Raw genomic sequence first — 17947 nt, forward strand, 5'->3', positions numbered from 1 at the left:
CCTATGGGGAACTATCCCATTCAAGGAAGATGTTGGACCAGCAAAATCTTTCTTTTGAAATAGCCTCGAATTTATTCAAACCAGAAACTCAAAGCGAAACCTGCAGGTGTGTAAGCTATTATTAGGAAAAAAGGGGAAAAGATTTACCTATGTCCCCAGAAGAATACCGAGTTTCAAATTCAGTCCTCCTTTATATCCTCTAAAAAGCAACTTTTTTGTACAGTTATCCTGTACATACTACTACCACTACTAACTCTTAAAATCATTATAAACTAAACTGAAAAGTCAGTACTTTTACAATGTTTTGTATGTGATGCATTAAGATTTCAAGCAGAAAAAGTATCAGAATTAAAATAAAAAAGAGGAAATTGTGGTTGTAAAACATAAAAATAACAGGGGGCACAAGGGAAGGCATGCATCTGAAACCTAACCTATTTTTAAAGTGATTAATTTTCAAGTTGATGCCTTCAAAACCTCTTTTTTTTTTTTTTAGTTAACACCAACAGTACAGGAAAAGGTACTCCTTATTGTTTTCTTCCTTCCAAATTTAATTCTCAAATCTCCATTGAGCGCCCATTTCCTCGTGACAGCTTTTCTATTCAACACTCCCACATTTCTCACACTTTATAAATAAGGTGTGGGTGCATTTCCTCTTCAGCTGGCTATTTTAACCACCAAGTCTCACTATTTAGTTTATAGATATTAAACTCTCACAAGTTTACCTAGAACAGAAATACCAACTCATTGCATTTTGACTCACCAATACATGTATTCACTTCGCCACTTACCAGAAGTCCCCCAGACCTGTTAGGCCTATTATTTTTTTTTTAACCCCCCTAATTTCAGATTTAGAAGTCTCTTTGCTGTTAAATCACATTTAAATCTAAATTAAGAGACCTGTGAGTAAGAGAATTCATTGTACTTCTTTGTATTTCTTTGTACTTCTTTGTATTTCAGCTCACCCCATGAAAAAAAGTAAGACTTCCGTCTATTTGTTCCTATTTCTCCTTAACTGACAGTCAGTTTTCTTTGTCAGAGGCTTTTCTGGCATTTCCAAAGACCCACGTACACCCACCCAGGTGCCCTGAGAGGGGGCTTCCAGCCATTTGACAAGAAGCATCCTGCAGCCCTGGCTGACACCACAAAACTCTCTCTGCTGCATTTCTAAACAGCAACAGAGCCACACAAAACTTTTTCCATCTTCTAACTATCTACTCCCTACATACTCTTACTTTAAAGTGAGATGTAAACATCTGTATTTCTTGAGCTATGGGCTAGGAAGTTGGAATTTAATTATCTAACCTCTAACACCAGAGAAATTCTGCAGATGCAGGGAAAGCTGCCCACAGAGATGGAAGGGAAACACTCCCTTGCCTGACTTGTTGCTCTTGCATGAGAAGCAGACTTTGCTGACAGCGAAGGATATGGTTTTCCTACAGGGCTAGCCCAGTGTTCCAGGGCACCAAAGAACAATAGTGACTGGGAAACTCCTTGCTCACATGCAAGACCAGAGAAACAGTCCTTGCACTCGGTGTCCCGGTGCACCATCCTCCACGAGCTTAGTCCCACCTACATCACTTTGTGCCACGCACTGACAGGTAGAGCAGGAGCTGCCTTTGCTGGTCCATAACATGAATGATGTGACTAACATCCAGATTGTCTTTCTGCATGGTTGCAAACATCTTCATTTGTCAAGATACTAGCGAGAAGAAAAACACCCACAAATATATATATTTTTTTAAGAATGAAGAAAGTTTTGTGATTTCACAGAATCAGGGAATCATCGAATAGTTTGGGTTGGAAGGGACCTGAAAGCCCATCCAGTTCCAACCCCCCCTGCCATGGGCAGGGACACCTCCCACCAGACCAGGATGCCCAAAGCCCCATCCAGCCTGGCCTTGAACACCTCCAGGGATGGGGGGGGGGGAAGCAGCCTGTTTCAGTATCTAACCACAGTCATAATAAAGAATTTCTTCTTTATATCTAACCTAAATCTACCCTCTTAGTTTAAAACCAGTCCCCCTTGTCCCATCACCACATCCCAGACACAGAGTCCCTCCCCAGCTTTCCTGTATCCCTCTTTAGGTACTGGCAGGCCGCTGTAAGGTCTCTCTGGAGCCTTCTCTTCTCCAGGCTGAACAACCCCAGCTCCCTCAGCCTGTCTGTGTAGGAGAGGTGCTCCAGCCCTCTGATCATCCTTGTGGCCCTCCTCTGGACTTGTTCTAATACATCCATGTCCTTCTGGTGCTGGGGGCCCCAGAGCTGAACACAGCACTCCAGGTGGGGTCTCACGAGAGCAGAGTGGAGGGGCAAAATCCCCTCCCTTCTCTGCTGGCCACGCTGCTTTTGGTGCAGCCCAGGACATGGTTGGCTTTCTGGGCTGCAAGAGCACATTGACGGCTTGTAACAAGCTTCTCATCCAATTGCACACCCAGGTTCTTCTCCTCAGGGCTGCTCTCAATCCATTCTCCACCCAGCCTGTATTTGTGCTTGGATTTGCCCTAGTCCAGGTGCAGCACCTTGTGCTTGGCCTTGTTGAACCCCACGAGGTTTGCACAGGCCCACCTCTCTGGGCCCTCTGGATGTCATCTCTTCTCTCCTACGTGTTGACCACACCACACAGCTTGGTGTCAGCAGCAAACTTGCTGCAGGTGGACTCAATCCCACTGTCCCTGTCCTTAACAAAGATGCTACACAGTCACAGTCTCAGTCTCAATACAGATTCCTGAAGGACACCACTCATCACTGATCCCCACCTGGACATCGAGCCATTGACCACAACTCTTTGGATGTGACCATCCAGCCAATTCCTTATCCACCCAAATCCATCCATCACATCCATTTTTCTCCAATTTAGAGGCAAGGATGCTGCGTGGGACTGTATCAAAGGCTTTGCACAAGTCAAGGCAGATGGCATCATTTGCTCTTCCCTTGTCCACCGACGCTGTCACTGGACAGCGTCTATAAATAAATAGGCAAATAAATTGACAATTTGCATACTTAGATAAGACATCTGCACTATGTCCATGAACACATCGGGAATAAGTTGTTGGACAGAATCATTATCCATCAGCAAGGAGGTAAGACTAGCAGTAAAACAAAAAATTCACACTACTAAAAAAAGATAAAAGATAAAAACTGGCCCAAAGCTAACTGTGATCACACTGTGCAGCTCTTAAAGGAGGCACGGTGCTACACTAAGCAGAGTTGGAGCTGTTAGCACCTGATGGCCCTGTGAGAACTACCTACAGGCAGGCCCTTTCAACAGGAAGAGTGGTCTCAGGCACGTGGTAACGAGGCTTCTGTGCTTGCAATCTGAAAACAAGCTTGGAGGCCTTGTGCAATACCGAACAGGAAACACCAACGGTATCACAAACGAGATTACCATCTCTGCAACTCTGTCTCAGTTGAGTTGATGCAGTTTAATCAACCTAAGGGCTACAAAGAGAAGAGGCATGAGGAACAGCACGGTATCAGGAGAACAAGGACGTACAGCAGAGCTGTATTGGAACTGAATTAGGAACCAGCCCACCAAGAGATCTGATAGAAGTTACTGACGCTGAATTCAGAGCGTTGCTGGTGTTCTTAACCTGTGACACGTGCAAACAACAGTGATAAAAATACATGAAGTAGAGTTTTACAAGTCACATGGAAAGATCTTCACCTCCCACTACCTGCACTACAACACGTAAACATCAGAGGACCACGTCCACGTGGAAAGCTAGCACGTTGGCTCTCTTCTAGCAGTTATAGCTAGGAGTGCTAGTATTCCTGAGAATTTCAGGTAGGGATGATGAACCTTTTGCTGCAAGACCTAAAAAGAAGGCTCTACCAACTTGGAATCAGAGCAAAGCCTTCGTGACAGACAGGTTACAGCATACCTCTCAGCAATGGATTTCTTGTACCTTCTCGTGAAGCATATGATGCCAGCCACTGCTGAAGGCAACTTGCTGGCTAAAAGTCACTGCAGGTCTGAAACAGATCTAATTAGGTTTCTTACAATGGTTTTACTGCTGGATATCAACAAAAACTTTGACAGCTCTGATGTCTCTTATAAATTTCAGTGAGGAAGGTGGGAAGTTCCTTAACCACCTACTGCATTGTGTCTAGTAAAAAGTCCCTAACAGCCCTTTAGGTCAGTTTTTATGAAGTAGAACATGGGGAAACATCCATCTCTGCAGAATTCAGCCCAGAAGAAAAATCCAATTAGTTACCAATTCTTATAGATACTAAGAAAGGGAACAAGTTTAAGAGGGAAAAAGTAGAAATGGCAAAGTACCCTTACTAGTTCAGAAGTCACATTTGGCTTCAGATCAAAACCAAAACATCAAATATATATACAATAATAAAAGAATCCTTTTCTAATGTTAACCTTGGACACCAGAGCATCTTCAGGTGACCACGGCACAAGCAGCACGTCACAGCATGTTCCACTGATTGCTCCAAACACACATTACTACATACGCTGTGAAACCATTTTCATTCCACTTGCCTGGTTATCTTGTATCACACTGCTCATACTGGCGCTAGCAAGACTCAAAGTACACACGGTAATTAAACTTCTAACTCGTACTCTACTAACTCCAGAATGTAAATACAAACAGCTTTAGATAGGAGCACCACAAACTCACAGATCCTACTTCTGTTACACAGAAATTATAACCATAATACATACACAGTCACACCTCCTGGAAGCTTATTCCCTTGTTGATGTTTTGGAAATTCAGTTAACTTGCACATATGACAGGTACAAGCATGTAGTTAGGACTGAATTTAGAAGTCTGTGTTAGTCCAAAAGACACAGATTTCACTGAGCTGGGAGTTATACAACTGCTGTCACCAGTGAGGTGCAGCAATGTTTTACCCTTGTTTCACCAAGGTGCAGGCTGGTGCAAGGCAGCTCATTCACCAGGCTCTTCTCCACCCCCCTAGGCACAGACACAGCCTGGATCTCAAGCTCCAGAAAATGGATCCCACAGCAGAGGACTTGAGCAGCTAGGGACTGAGTTAAAAGCACCTTATGCAAGGGGAAAAGAAACCCTAATGTAGAGCACAAACTGAGGAAGGAGACATTTTTATCCTCCAGAACTTCGCTTTAGGGCCCACTGTCAACTCCTGAAGGGAAGGAACTGCTTTGATGGAGCTTGAAAGCAGTGCCACGTCTGCTCCTTATATATCCTCTCAGCAGATAACGTGCTTCAGTCTGGCCCATGGGTCTAAGAACATTACAGAAATATTGTACAGCTCCAGGCTTGGTCATCTCATTTTTCCCTTGTCACAACTATTTACAGCAGAATGGTCCCGTTTGGGGACCTTCTCACCGCGAGCCATATAGAGAGCACAAACTCTCTGCAGAGTGCAAAGTGGTAGGAGAGGACACGACGTCTTCACGTGGAATTGGCTGAAGGAACAACTCCCAGTCCTATGCCAGACTGCTGGCACACAGAACAAGACCTCCACTCCCCAGGTTAACTTCTGGGAAAGGCAGCAAGCTGGATGGAAGTGTGTGTCCCTTAAGATGGGGGGATACAAACAAATACAAATGACAGTAGACATCCGAGTTACCAGAATGCATCTCATCTCTTAGGTTCTGCCTATTCCTTGCCACGATGGGAGAGCAGAAGGGTGACAGAGTGAGGTAAGCCCAAATAGCACACACTGGTTCCATCTCTTCCCACGTTCCTTCCCATAATTTGTAGCTTGCTAATGTTGGTGCAATGTTTTCCTTCCTGTTTTCTCCAGTTACCCAACACTGCTGCACAGAGTTAGCACCATGAGACAACACTCTCCTGTATTTTAAAAAACTGCCAGCAAACGAGAGGAGTGAAATTGTTGATACTTTCTGGATCCAGCATAACTGGATGCTCAGCAATGCCTGCAATGGAAGAGATGGGCTCCAAGCATTTCATCCCCAACTGTCACTTCTAAACTATTTCCAGAAGCCCCTAATCCTCAGGTCCCTGAGCTATGGGAGCTTGCCTTGTGGCTCTCCACTAAACGAAGATTTTGCTATTTAGCTTCAAACTCCATAAGCAGGCTGATCTTTCACTAACAGATTGTCTAACCAGCAGCAAACGGTAGACAAGGAAGCCCACACGTGAGAGATGAAGGAATACATGGATCCAGAGAGTGGGAAAATCCATGTGCCATCTTCCCTGATAACCTACAGAATCAAGAGATGCCAAGCGTCAGAAAATGGAAACAAGCACAAACTTAGGAAGAGGAAAAAATGAATGAATAGTTACAGTACAAAATTTAAGGGCAGGAGCTGCTGTGTTGAATAATCACTGATTCATCTGTCCCAATATTCACGCTCTGTCAGTGTGCCATTAGAGCTATCTTATCTCTTGTAATCACACATTCTTATTATGGCCAGAAATATTTAGGGGAGGGCACACGTGGCATGGGAAAGGAAGACTGAAAGACAAAAAGACATTACCATAAAATGTTCTAACAGATAAGAGTGGAGAAAAAGGGTAAAAACAAACCTGTAAAATGTATTTGAACCCACATGTTTGTTTCGTACACAGCTTGTGTATTAAAATCAAACACATCAAGTAATGCTTTACCTGAATTTCTAGTTTTTCACCTAAGCGCAGTGCTTGGTACCACAGTGAGTAGTGTAAAAATTAAGTGAAGACATTTTTAAACCTTTTACATGGTTACTGCTGACTGAAGAGTTAATTTCAAGGCCTGTTACTTACTTTTCACCTAAAAAGAGCTGCTTCCTTTGGTCTGTATAGTGCACAGCAAGCAGAAACAGCAATAAGCAATGAGTTTCAGATGAAGATTTGTAAGGAAGGTGAAAGCCTGGGGTCACCACAGATGGGATGCTGTATCGCCACAGCCCGGCAAGCCCTGAACCACACAAAGGAAACAGTTACGGGAAGAAAACAGGGCAGGATGAGAAGAATCTTGTGACATTCCCAGCGTATTTCTTCCATTTCTGTTTGGTTTTCCACAAAAAGGAAATGTTACTGCCTCCTTCTCTTTTTTTCTTACCACGTGGAGGAGGGATGGAACAACTGATCTGCTCAGAGATAACGCCTCCATCACGGCACAGGGGAGACAAAGGAGGTCAGTCACGTGGCAAATATGAAAGGCGTTGCTGAATTGCATGGAAGAACAGAGCCACCATGAACAAAACTGCAGTAAAGTTTATGCTGAATCTCCTCCTAGGACTGACACCGAGACCAACTGGCTCTCTAATGCTCTGACATCTGCCCCGAAGTCTTGAAGATATGGTCAGCAAAGTCCAAAACTAAGCTGTAACCACAGCGAGCATTTGGGAATGTTTTTGACATGTAGTCTCACTTGCTCAGGGTCAACTCACCAATTCAGGCATGACAAGTGATGTGTACAGCACATCTTCCAAATGCAGGATTTTGTTGAAAAGCACAGAGAACAGTGATGTGGACTTCACTACTTTCTATTTATTTTACTTTTTTTTTTTTTTTTTTTTTTTAAATTTGCAATCAGAGAAAATAACACATTAACTTTCAAAAAGACTTCTTGGGATGAAGCATCCTTCTTGATTCTGTGCTTCAGTGATACTCCCGCAGGAAAGGAAAAAATGGGGTTCCTAGTACACTTGGAAGGTCACATAAAAATCTCTCTCTGAAGAAGAAGGAAAGTAATCTTGTGTCTGTAGCCTGGGCTACCTGAAGATACAGTGAGAATACCAAAACATACAAAGGCCACTAAGAAGCAAGTTTTCATTTGCTGCACATATGGACTAGATGCCAGCAGGGAACCAAGAGGTGGACAATTCCATGGAGCTGACCTGCTCTCTTGGTGAGGTGCCTCCTAGCAGACATTTTATTTCCAGTTAGTGCCACTATGATTTTGACTCCTATCTGTTCTCTCTATGCTTGATAGACCGGCAGTGCTGCTAAAAACAGATTTATTCCCTGTGTAACCCCCTCTTCCTGGTATGAGTGGGTAGGATGACAAAATTTTCACCAAATTTTTTATGATATCAGTTTGATTGTCTGAGGTCAACTGAGAACTTTCCGTTGTTGGTGATGTCAACCACATGGGGTCTGCCCACGGCTGATAGCAGCTACACAGGGAGTTCCATCCTTTAATACTAGTGCTACAAGTCATGCTTTCACATCCACTGCTTTAGATTACAAGCAAATACACAGAGTGAAAGTAAAAATGGAAATACACTGAGGAGATGCATTCAGTGCAAAACTGCTATCAGAAATGTCTCTAGGCATTTCTAAACAATATTTTCTAAACAGGGTAACACAGAAAAATGGATTCATATCTACTGAACCTCCTTTTTCTTCTAGGATTTGTAATGCATCTACTCCCCCAAATACTCCTATTAACTTTAATAACTGTGACCCTGATTTATTTGAAGCCAAATTCTTGAAATACTAGATCCATGCTCGACAAAAATAAATAAATAAATAAATAAATAAATAAATAAATAAATAAATAAATAGTGTTGTCTTCAGTTGACATAACTTCTGGTAGCAAAAATTATGATAACAATTAGCTAGCCACGGATCTAAAAGGTCACTTTACTGGAAGAAAGGCTTTGAAACTAATGACAGAGTTACACTTTTGCAACAGTCATTATCAAGCTAGTTTGTGAATTCCCACGTTAAAGTACTAAGTCAGATCTAAGTTATTTCTGTTTCCCTTTCATTCACAGGTCAGAAGCAATTCTATAAATTAATATTAAGGGGTGGCGAGGAACAGATGTTCATGCAGATGCTCAGAAGTCTCCCACAGAAACTTAGGGAGGACATAGGCACCCTGGTCTCCTTCAAGTTGCAGCTACTACCTTCTACTCTGGCAGCTGAGCTGGTAGTATCTAGGGTAGCCATGAATCAACAGGCTGGATGATAAGGAAAACTGGCTAAAACATTTTCATTTCCAAGAGCAATTTTACTGTACCATGGGTCATTCCTAATCATGAAGAGACATATGGCAGAGTTTCTGTGAAATTTGCATCTGACTTCATCCCAGACTCTTCTTTTTAGTCAATGAAGAGGAAGAAAGGCAATTTTACAGAGCATGATGAGTAGCTGTCTAAAACTGGGCAGTGGAACCAATTTGATAAGTATCTCTCTCTGTTGACGACAAAGGTGACTAAGAACCTCTGGTGACTAACTGAAATGGTTGTGTTTAAAGCTGAGTGAGGAGGATCCTGCCTTGAAGTCCATGTGTTTTGGGAGGTCTGCATGGATGCAAGTCGTCATCATCCTTAGAAACCTTCAAAAAGAGACAAGCTAAAGCTTCTATAACATTGCAGGCAAACAAAAGGTCTGATTTTCACTTTCGCTCCAAATCAAAACCTGACAAAGGGACGCTGTCATCACAACAAGTCAGATGAGCCTAAAACAAAACAAGTCAAGACACAATGAAGTGAAAGATGGAAAAAAAAAAAAAGGTCTGTGGGAAAGAAAACCACCTGTATTTGCAGAGACAGCGAGAAAGGACAGGGTCCTGAATGATAAGCGGTAAAACCAAATTTGGCTACATTCCTGTAAAGCCCCCTCTGAAACATAACCGACCGTTCTTTCGAGAAAATCCATGTTCACACATCTCCTCCTTGAAAGACAGATGTTTGTGAATCTGCAGACAGACAGGTTATCTCTCCTCTCAGCCCCAGCAGCACTCCATGCTGCTGGTTTTCTCAGACATTTTGTAGGGCCAGACGTAACTGCTGATCCCTCCATCAGCCCTACCTCCCCCTTCGCTACATACTGCAGAAGAATAGAAGGAAGGCTTTCTACTTCTTGTTCCTCTCATTGCTGTAAGACACCAGTTCCTTTTCTGCTAAGAGAAAAAAAATGAAACACAGCAAATGTAAAATTTTACTGCTTTAGGGAAATTCATTGCTACCTAAGAAATCTCAGGCCATGTTCACATGTGCTCAGTTAAGAGGTTACAAGACCCAACTGGCCCTTGTGTCCATACTTCTGCCCATCTATACAGCTTACTGCCCTCCCAAATATCTTAGTCTCTAAAGCTTTATTCAGGACCAAGCCTCTATATCGATTCACAGATGCATGAATGTGTGATCTGCTAGACCCTGCTCAATTATAGTAAGAATCAGTCTTTTAATCTGTAAAAAACAAATTAAACTGGAATAAACGTTTGATAACAATATAAATCGGCACTTCAAAGGCATCATATTCTGCTTGAAGATACAGCAAACCAAATAATCATGAATTCCAACTTGAACAATTAAAACACAATTTATTCAATTATTACTTTGAGGCTTCAGTCATATTTGCCTCCAAATGCCAGAAGTATCTATAGTACCCACAGGGGATATTTAAAGAAGAAAAAGAAGAGGCAGGGAATTATTAAAAATACCATTTCAGAAGCAGTACATTTCTCCAGTTATGTACCCTCCCAGATAGATCCAAATTCCCTGAGAATATAACTCAAGGATCACTCAGCTATCTGTAATGCTCCGGTGATTAACCTCCCAAAGACAAAGCCAAACTGTCTCCATTTAATCCTTGCACAAAGCATGAGGTACAATTAAATTAATAGTCTTGTTAGCAAGCCCACAGGTAAAAACAACAGGTTCAGCAAAAAATTCAATGTGCTTTAAACAGAGCTTTAACCTAGATTCACATTCTTTGCAAAGTTTCTGGAAAAAAAAAAGTTGTAAAGTTAGCGAATCAAATGAGTAGGAGGCTATATACAAGTGAAGCAGGTCATGTAGCATAGCCAGCCCTCTGAAACACTGGGGTTTGTGTGTTTGTCTGTGCTGAAGCAGGTGTGCTAACCGAAGTCCCAAAAACACCACATTTACGGGGCGATCGATGGACAGCGATGCTGCAGGAGTCATATGTGAATGGATACTGTTTAAAAGTTATTTAGGGGCAGCTGAGAAAACACGGATTTCATGTAATTCGCGAAGGGGAACTAGCACCAAAGAGGAAAAATTACTGCCAGAAAACCGAAAACAGAGGTTATGAGGGGGAAGACTTGAGCTGGAGCCCCGCCAGCCCCAGAATCAGCAAAACCTGTGCCAGAAGGCACCTCAGCAAGCCAAACCAAGCCGCCTGTCCCAGGCTCGTGGCATCCCACATCTTTTGCTCGAGGGCTGTATTTCAGCACCCAAATTTCCAGCACCAGGCTGGAAGGAAGGCTCAGCAGCCCCTACCAGGTACATCTTCCCAGCGCGACATCGAACAGATGCAGTAACTTTCCTTTTCGGTGCGCGCTGGGTTGAAACAACACCCCAAGCTTGTGGGGACGGTATTTAGATCTCTGGTCCATCAGCACCACTCCCACCCCACTCCGTTAGGGCGAGAGCCTCCCTCACCCCCCGGTTTTACCTTGGCAGGAGGGCGACGGCAGCCGCCGGCTCCCGGAGGCGCTGCGAGCAGGAGGCTGAGGCGGGCTGGGCTCCGCGGCACCGCCTGTGGGGGGAAATGGGGCCGGCTGCCGGGCTCCCCGGGGCGGCCACCTCAGCGGGAGCCGCCCCGGGGCTCGCAGCGCCGCCCTCCGCCTTCACCCGCCGGGGGCAGCCGGCTCTCAGAGCTTGGGTTCGGCTCGCCCTGATGGGGACACTCGGGGACTCCCCGCCGGAGGCCGGCCCGAGGGCTGTGGTGAGCCGAGGTCCCCGCTGGAGGCTGGGGGGGACCCACAAAATGGAGCCCGAAAGCCCAGGCGGGAGGCGCCGCGTTTCCCGCTCCCCTCCAGCCCCTCGTCGCCTCACGGCGAGGCCGGGTGGTGCTCAGACAAAAAGGTGGCTTCTCTTCACCCTGCGTTTGGAAAGACTGTCTATTTTTTAACTTATTTTTTTTACTAATGCTGCTTCAAGTCGAAAAAGTTGCTTTTATGGCATTTCTGCACCTTTCTGTGGCATTGTGAAGTGCTGCTTTGAGGTGTACTAAAATTTCCTTCAATGAGTAGGAATAGTTGTATAACACGTTAAATACCCCCTCCCAAAAAAGGGGAATGTCTCCATCTTGAACTTGTTACTTCAAAGTCAGTTTAGAAAAGTTGTCAGGTACTCTAGCTTAATCTTTGTTGTCAGGTAGTTTAGTTTAATAATTCCAAAGCCATTTATACTGAAACACCAGATTTTGCTCCAAATCAGTGAAGGAATCCTTTGTTAGATTCTTCCAGTACTGCTGGAGGTAAGATAATTATGGCAGAAAGATGGTAGCATTTTAAATTACCCCCACTTCTGCACAGCGAATATGTGTCAATGCTTTAAGGGGTAATTGCTTTGAAAAAATCCAGCTGAGACGGTTCAGCCATACTTAAGAATGCATTTAGGGAATAGCACATTGTTCTACTCCTGTTATTTAAAAACAAACAAGCAAAAAGTAACAAAAAACACCACCCCCAAGAAAACAAACAAAGAAACAAACAAACCACCAAGCACTGTTTAATTGAGAAGCTGGCTAAAATTTACCAGAGACTTTGCTGAACTACGAACTACATCTTGGGCCAGGCCAAAAAAATACATCAAAATCTGCAAACGTACTAGCATATGAAAAATCATGCACAAAGTTAATAAACTCATATAAGTTCAGCAGCTTGGGAGTCTGAGATCCCATGGATAGTGCATATTTTCTTTTTTACTTTGCTGACGTTCTTTGCAGTTGCTCTTTTGCCTTTTGGGATCACTACGGTGCCAAGGAAAGAGGTAATTTAAAAATGCAGATTGGCAATTAAATATTTATCTTTAAAATCATCCCAAGGTCAATTTCGGAATCTGCACCTTGGAGCAAACGCTTTGCATGTGTTAGAATTATAGCTGATGGTGCATTTTGTTGCCAAAAAGTGTTACTTCACTTCTACGTGTGACCTAGCAGTAATATGGCCACACCCTGACTGTACTAGTGGTTTCTCACTTATTTTAATCTTCCCAAGATACACGACCAAGTTATTAGTATGATAATGTACAAAAATCTATTCTGGTGATGCAAATGAGCCTTTGTTTCCTCTCTGTGTTGTTTTGTTCATTGCTGCCCTCTCTAAGTGTCATGAAATACAGCTGAGAAAGCCAAACGTTAGTATTTTCCTGCTCTCCTTTTACTTAGCTATGACAGATGAGCATCGTTCTCCCTAAGAGGAACAGTGGAGATGAGAAGAGCACAAGGAAAAGAAAAATAAGGAGAAAACAGTGAGAAAATAATAGAAATCCCAGAAAATCTTGAATGCTGTCTGAGGTTTTGGGCTGCATTCAGGAGCATGAGCATCGTGCTCCAGTGGGATGGGTGGAGGCCGTCATGTGTTCATAAGGAAGAAATGTGGTGAGGGAAACGCTGCAGCAGATATGGACCTGATTAATGACATGGTTAGAGAAAGACAACGTTTGTGGCAAGAGCAGGTGGAGATATGTAATGCTTCCTAATTTGTTTTCTCTGTTCTCAGCTAAAATGAACACGTAGCAGAATCATTCCCCCGAATTCCAGCTCTGCCTTCTGCTCTCCTCCAAATGCTTTTTGTTTTGTAATGGAAAGAAGAGGCACGCTCCCCACCCACATAACAATTGTATGTTTCACAGCAGTTGCATGACTCAAGATTTAACGCATGCAATTGCAAATTGCTCTTTTCCTTTTCTTATCACTGGAGAGCAGATCGCTGGGTAGATATGCTGTCATTATACACCCTCGGCTCTGGGAGCGTTGTTAATCTGCAAAGTCCTTGTGGATTGCATTTACTGTAATGTAAGTTTCCATTAAGCAGAAGATAAATTAGAGTTAAAGCAGAACATCTGTTTTTGAAAGGGAACAAAGAGAAATGTTTTTAATGTTGGGAAACCAAAACTCCACTGGCAAAAATGGAATATTTTAGTGTAGGTGCACTTCTTTAAGTTTCATTAACATCACTTTTTGCGCCGATAATGGTCAGCTTTTCAGGCTGACCTTCATTTTCTCACGGGGCAAATGTGACACTGAGTTGACTGTGATCTTACCTGCCATGAGTAATGCATGATCAGCCCATAGACCTCATTGTTATCAATGAGAAGGTGGCTGCAAAAGTATAAGATATTGCCAAGCCACTGTGCCACTGGACAACATTTAAAAAATAAAAATAAAAATAATATATATATATATATATAAATTAATCATCTAAATGATGGAGTATCCTCTTTTGAAGTAGCCCTTTGTAGACATGTTGAAGATCTTTAGCACGGTGATTGGAATATCCTCTGGAGTATACCAGATTTCACTAAGACAGCAGTGTTTTTTTTGTTTTGTTTTGTTTTTGTTTTTGTTTTTGTTTTTTGTTTTTTGTTTTTTGTTTCAGGAAACCTTGAAGAGGTTGCAATTTGTGCAAAATGAATCACAGCACCACAACAGACTGTGATGTCAAGTAAGAGCATTTGGAAATTTTTGTATCTCTGCTTGGGATATTCCTAGATGATAAAGCAGAAGGTATAGGGATAATCAAGTAGCAAGTACAGGTCCTGTGTTCTTCCATTAGGATTTAATTCTATTGCAGTTATATATATATATATATATATATATATATATATTCCTTTGTGATTATGCAGTAATGCAGAGAAACTGTAAACTATTAAAATTTCCTACGAGAAAGATGGAAAGCTCTCATTTGAGAGTTTGTATGTAAGCAATTACCAGAAATAGCTTTTGAAGAATCACAGTAAAACAAATTTAAGTAAATTGGATTGGATTGGATGCAGAAGCTTGTTAACAAGTACATCATATAAATCTTCAAATGAAAAAAAAAACAAAAACAACCAACTAAATAAATAAGGAAGAAACAGAAACTCAAGGGCTGAAGATGAACAGCCCTTCTGTCCATCTATCTTTCTGTCTTTTTGATTCTTATGTACAATTTTTAATTTAGGAGACCGCAGTTATATGGATAGAGGCAGCTCTTGGTAAAGGAATATAATTATTTGCCTTAGTGGAGGGAACAATGCACCAGCTAACCAGAGAAATCCACTTAAAGAGATACTGCATTATCAGGAATGCTGAAGCTGAGATGCAGTTAGTGGTATCAGAGTGAGCTAAAGTCAAGAATTATCTTGTGTTGTGAAAGACAAGAAAGTATAAGAAGCAGTAGAGCTACTCTGCAAGTTTGTTTTTCTAAAGCAACTAAATGGTTTCTGTTGGTCATTCAGAATTGAAAGTTACTCTCCATAACTCTTTTTAGGAAAGTTTACATGAATTTTTTCTTAAAATAAAAAAACAAAAGCAAAACACAACACGTACATGGATGAAAATCTGAAGAATAGGTTCTCAAGCTATTTGAAAATATCAGTAGTGGAGCTAGAAGATTCACAATTTTAACTGCAGAAAATTAGGACAGAAGTACCTTTGAAAAGTTTATGATCACAGTTTAATTACTGCAATTCTGTGCACTATGAGGATTTGAAGATAATTTCTTGTTTTATGTATTTCCTTTATGTACAGTAGAGGCTCATGTTAGTCAGTGGCTTCCCTCTCCATATGTTCAGGCAATGATTTACATGTCTAGGCTTTATGCCATTCATTTTTCCAAGGCTTTAGTTCAAAACCCAGTGATGCTTTTTTCCCTTGGTTCAATGAGTTTTTGATCTGGTCTCAATTTTCCAGGTCCCATGTCTAAGTATCACTCTGTGTACGTCCCTACTTCTTGTGAGTGCTGATACATAGGGGTTACCTATCCCTATTCAGAATATTCAGAATTACCTATTCAGGTCGGCCCATTTCTTCCCAGCAAGAGCTGGGCATCTAGCAAAAATTCCAGCTGTGGTAGGAAAAGCATGATGATATCTTGTTTATTAGTTTTATTAATCTTATGATAAAATGAAATTGTCTGCACTGTAAATGTTGTTAAATAGAAAACTGAAATATCATCTAACTTATTGAGAATGCTACTTGTTATTAACGAAAATGGTAACCTGAGGGTTTTCATTTGAAAATGCCAGCATTTATTATCAACATTATTTCTTCAACTTTACAGGACAGGCTTTTTGCTATTGCTCAGAGCAGTGTGTACAAAAGTCAGCTTAATGAGAAGCATCATTTTAAATTGGACACTTGATTTTATTACTGCCGTGTGTTAGATTTCACATGTATGACAAACTGAGCATGATATAAGCAAAGACTGGAAGCTTCTTTCTGAAGTGAATACAAAGGGTATCTGAAGACAAAAGAAGATGGGATTACCTGGCTCTGTTAACAGAACTAAATGAATGATGTACTTTATTCATTTCTAGCTATTTAATCATTTCCTTGCTCAATTCTTTATTCTATGATTTATTTCTCTACATGCCCCCCCCCCTTTTTTTCCTGATTGTTAAGAAGTTGTAAATGTGATTTACACAGAAGAATGTTCATTTGAGGTTTCTTCCTTTCAAAAGTCAAGCTGTGTGAATTTGCGTAACTTGCATGTGAGCCCTTTCTAACACAGCTCTTCTGATTGTACCTGTGTTAAACTTTCTTCTTTACTTGATCCATGTTGGCTGTTTGGTTGCATTCGTATGAACAGTAATATTTACCCCACTGCCTGGAGGCTTATCAAAAGACTTTGAAACTCTTAATGGTCTTACTTTGGGTATATAATAGTAGATAAACTGTGCTGTGATTTCTTCTTCTGAGGAGACACTGTATCTCTCAAGCTGAAATTACTGAAAAGTCAGAAAGCAACTTCATAATTTTATTTTGAGATTTCACTTTTTTTTTCCCCCCCTGCTGTTAAGGATTCAGAATAAATCTGTCCACATCCTCCCTCCTGCCTCCCCAAACACTTTTACAATGTTTTACAGTAAGATTCATGGAAATAATTGTCATGATTTTTTGCTTGTCAGAAAGTATCTGCAATGTCCAAACTTACTCTTTTTTTCTCAGTAGTTAGTCCAACACTTGCCTTGTAAGTAAAATGAGAAGAATGTTTTATTTCTAGAGCTGTGAATACTTCTCTAACATTTCCTAAGAACTAATAATGATGGGCAATTCTCCTTAACTTAGGACTAATTTATAGATGCAGTAATTTAAATAACCACACGACAAAGTATAAAGTGCAGTGCAGAGCCATTTGTACCAAAAAATCCTCTGGCAGCTGGTAAAATCTTGTCCTTCATTTTCAGGTGCAGATGCTAGGCTGCATCATTTTGCACATGCATTTGCTTTTCTGTAACTGCATGCCAACAGGAGGCTCTGTGGTTTATGGTGAGTATGTCTGTCGCTTAGAGCTGCACTGTATTGCATTCAGCCAGTTGCAGTGTGTGTGCAGGGTGAGGGACAGTATGAAGCAAGTGGCACTATATGCCAGCTGGGCTTTCTTTTATAACATGAAGAAGTGAGAAGTGGAGGTTTTGCACAATCTCAACTTATTTCCCATCAGCGTAACTGTGTGTCTAACAAACTGATGGAAAACTTAAGAAATAGCCTTTTGACCTATTTTTTTTTTCTACAGCAGAAGATCCTGGTAGTTTCTGCAGAGTGTATTGTATGGCTCTTACTTCTCAGAAGGGTCCAAGGTAGGGAACAGAACTTGCCTCAAGTCCCTCACTAAATCTGGAAGCAAACTGGGGAAAATGGATAGAGTTTCATCTTCTTGCTCCACCTCAAAGGGAAGTGAATATGAAGTTAGCTCAGTCATATGAATTTAACAAGTGATTTGGTTTGTTTAATGGATTTGTTTTTGGCTGCATTGATCCCTCTTGGTAGATGACCAAAGCAAGTATCTATTGCTAGTGTGGCATCTTGCAAAGACACAGTATTCTGATGAGGTAAATACTGAAAAAGGTAATTTTGGCTGTTGCTGTTACTTTACCTCCCAAATCCAATGCCAGTCCAAGAGCTTGTACCTTTGATCATTGGAGGATGGAAAACTATAGACATGGCTGGTGTAGAAACTGGTTTCCCAACAGGCTTTTTTCATACTTAGGGCTTGAATTGGAGTGGTACATGGCCATAAGACATCCTCTAGACATCAGGATCTTGTTTAAGAAACGTATTTTGTTTGTTTGTTTTTTGTTTCCTTTAATGTGTCT

General features: G+C 41.6%; 1 protein-coding gene across 1 annotated transcript in view; it reads right to left on the reverse strand.

Annotated features, from left to right (window-relative positions):
- The window catches only part of APBB1IP (amyloid beta precursor protein binding family B member 1 interacting protein), a 61017-nt gene extending 49682 nt beyond the window's left edge, over nucleotides 1-11335 (reverse strand). Inside the window, exon 1 of the mRNA XM_032182282.1 lies at nucleotides 11316-11335. The gene's annotated coding sequence lies outside the window, so the exon portion shown is untranslated. The remainder of the gene's footprint in view (nucleotides 1-11315) is intronic.
- Between the last annotated feature and the right edge of the window lie 6612 nt (nucleotides 11336-17947).

This window comes from Aythya fuligula, chromosome 2, assembly GCF_009819795.1.
Source record: "Aythya fuligula isolate bAytFul2 chromosome 2, bAytFul2.pri, whole genome shotgun sequence".
In the NCBI taxonomy this organism is placed as follows: Eukaryota; Metazoa; Chordata; class Aves; order Anseriformes; family Anatidae; genus Aythya; species Aythya fuligula.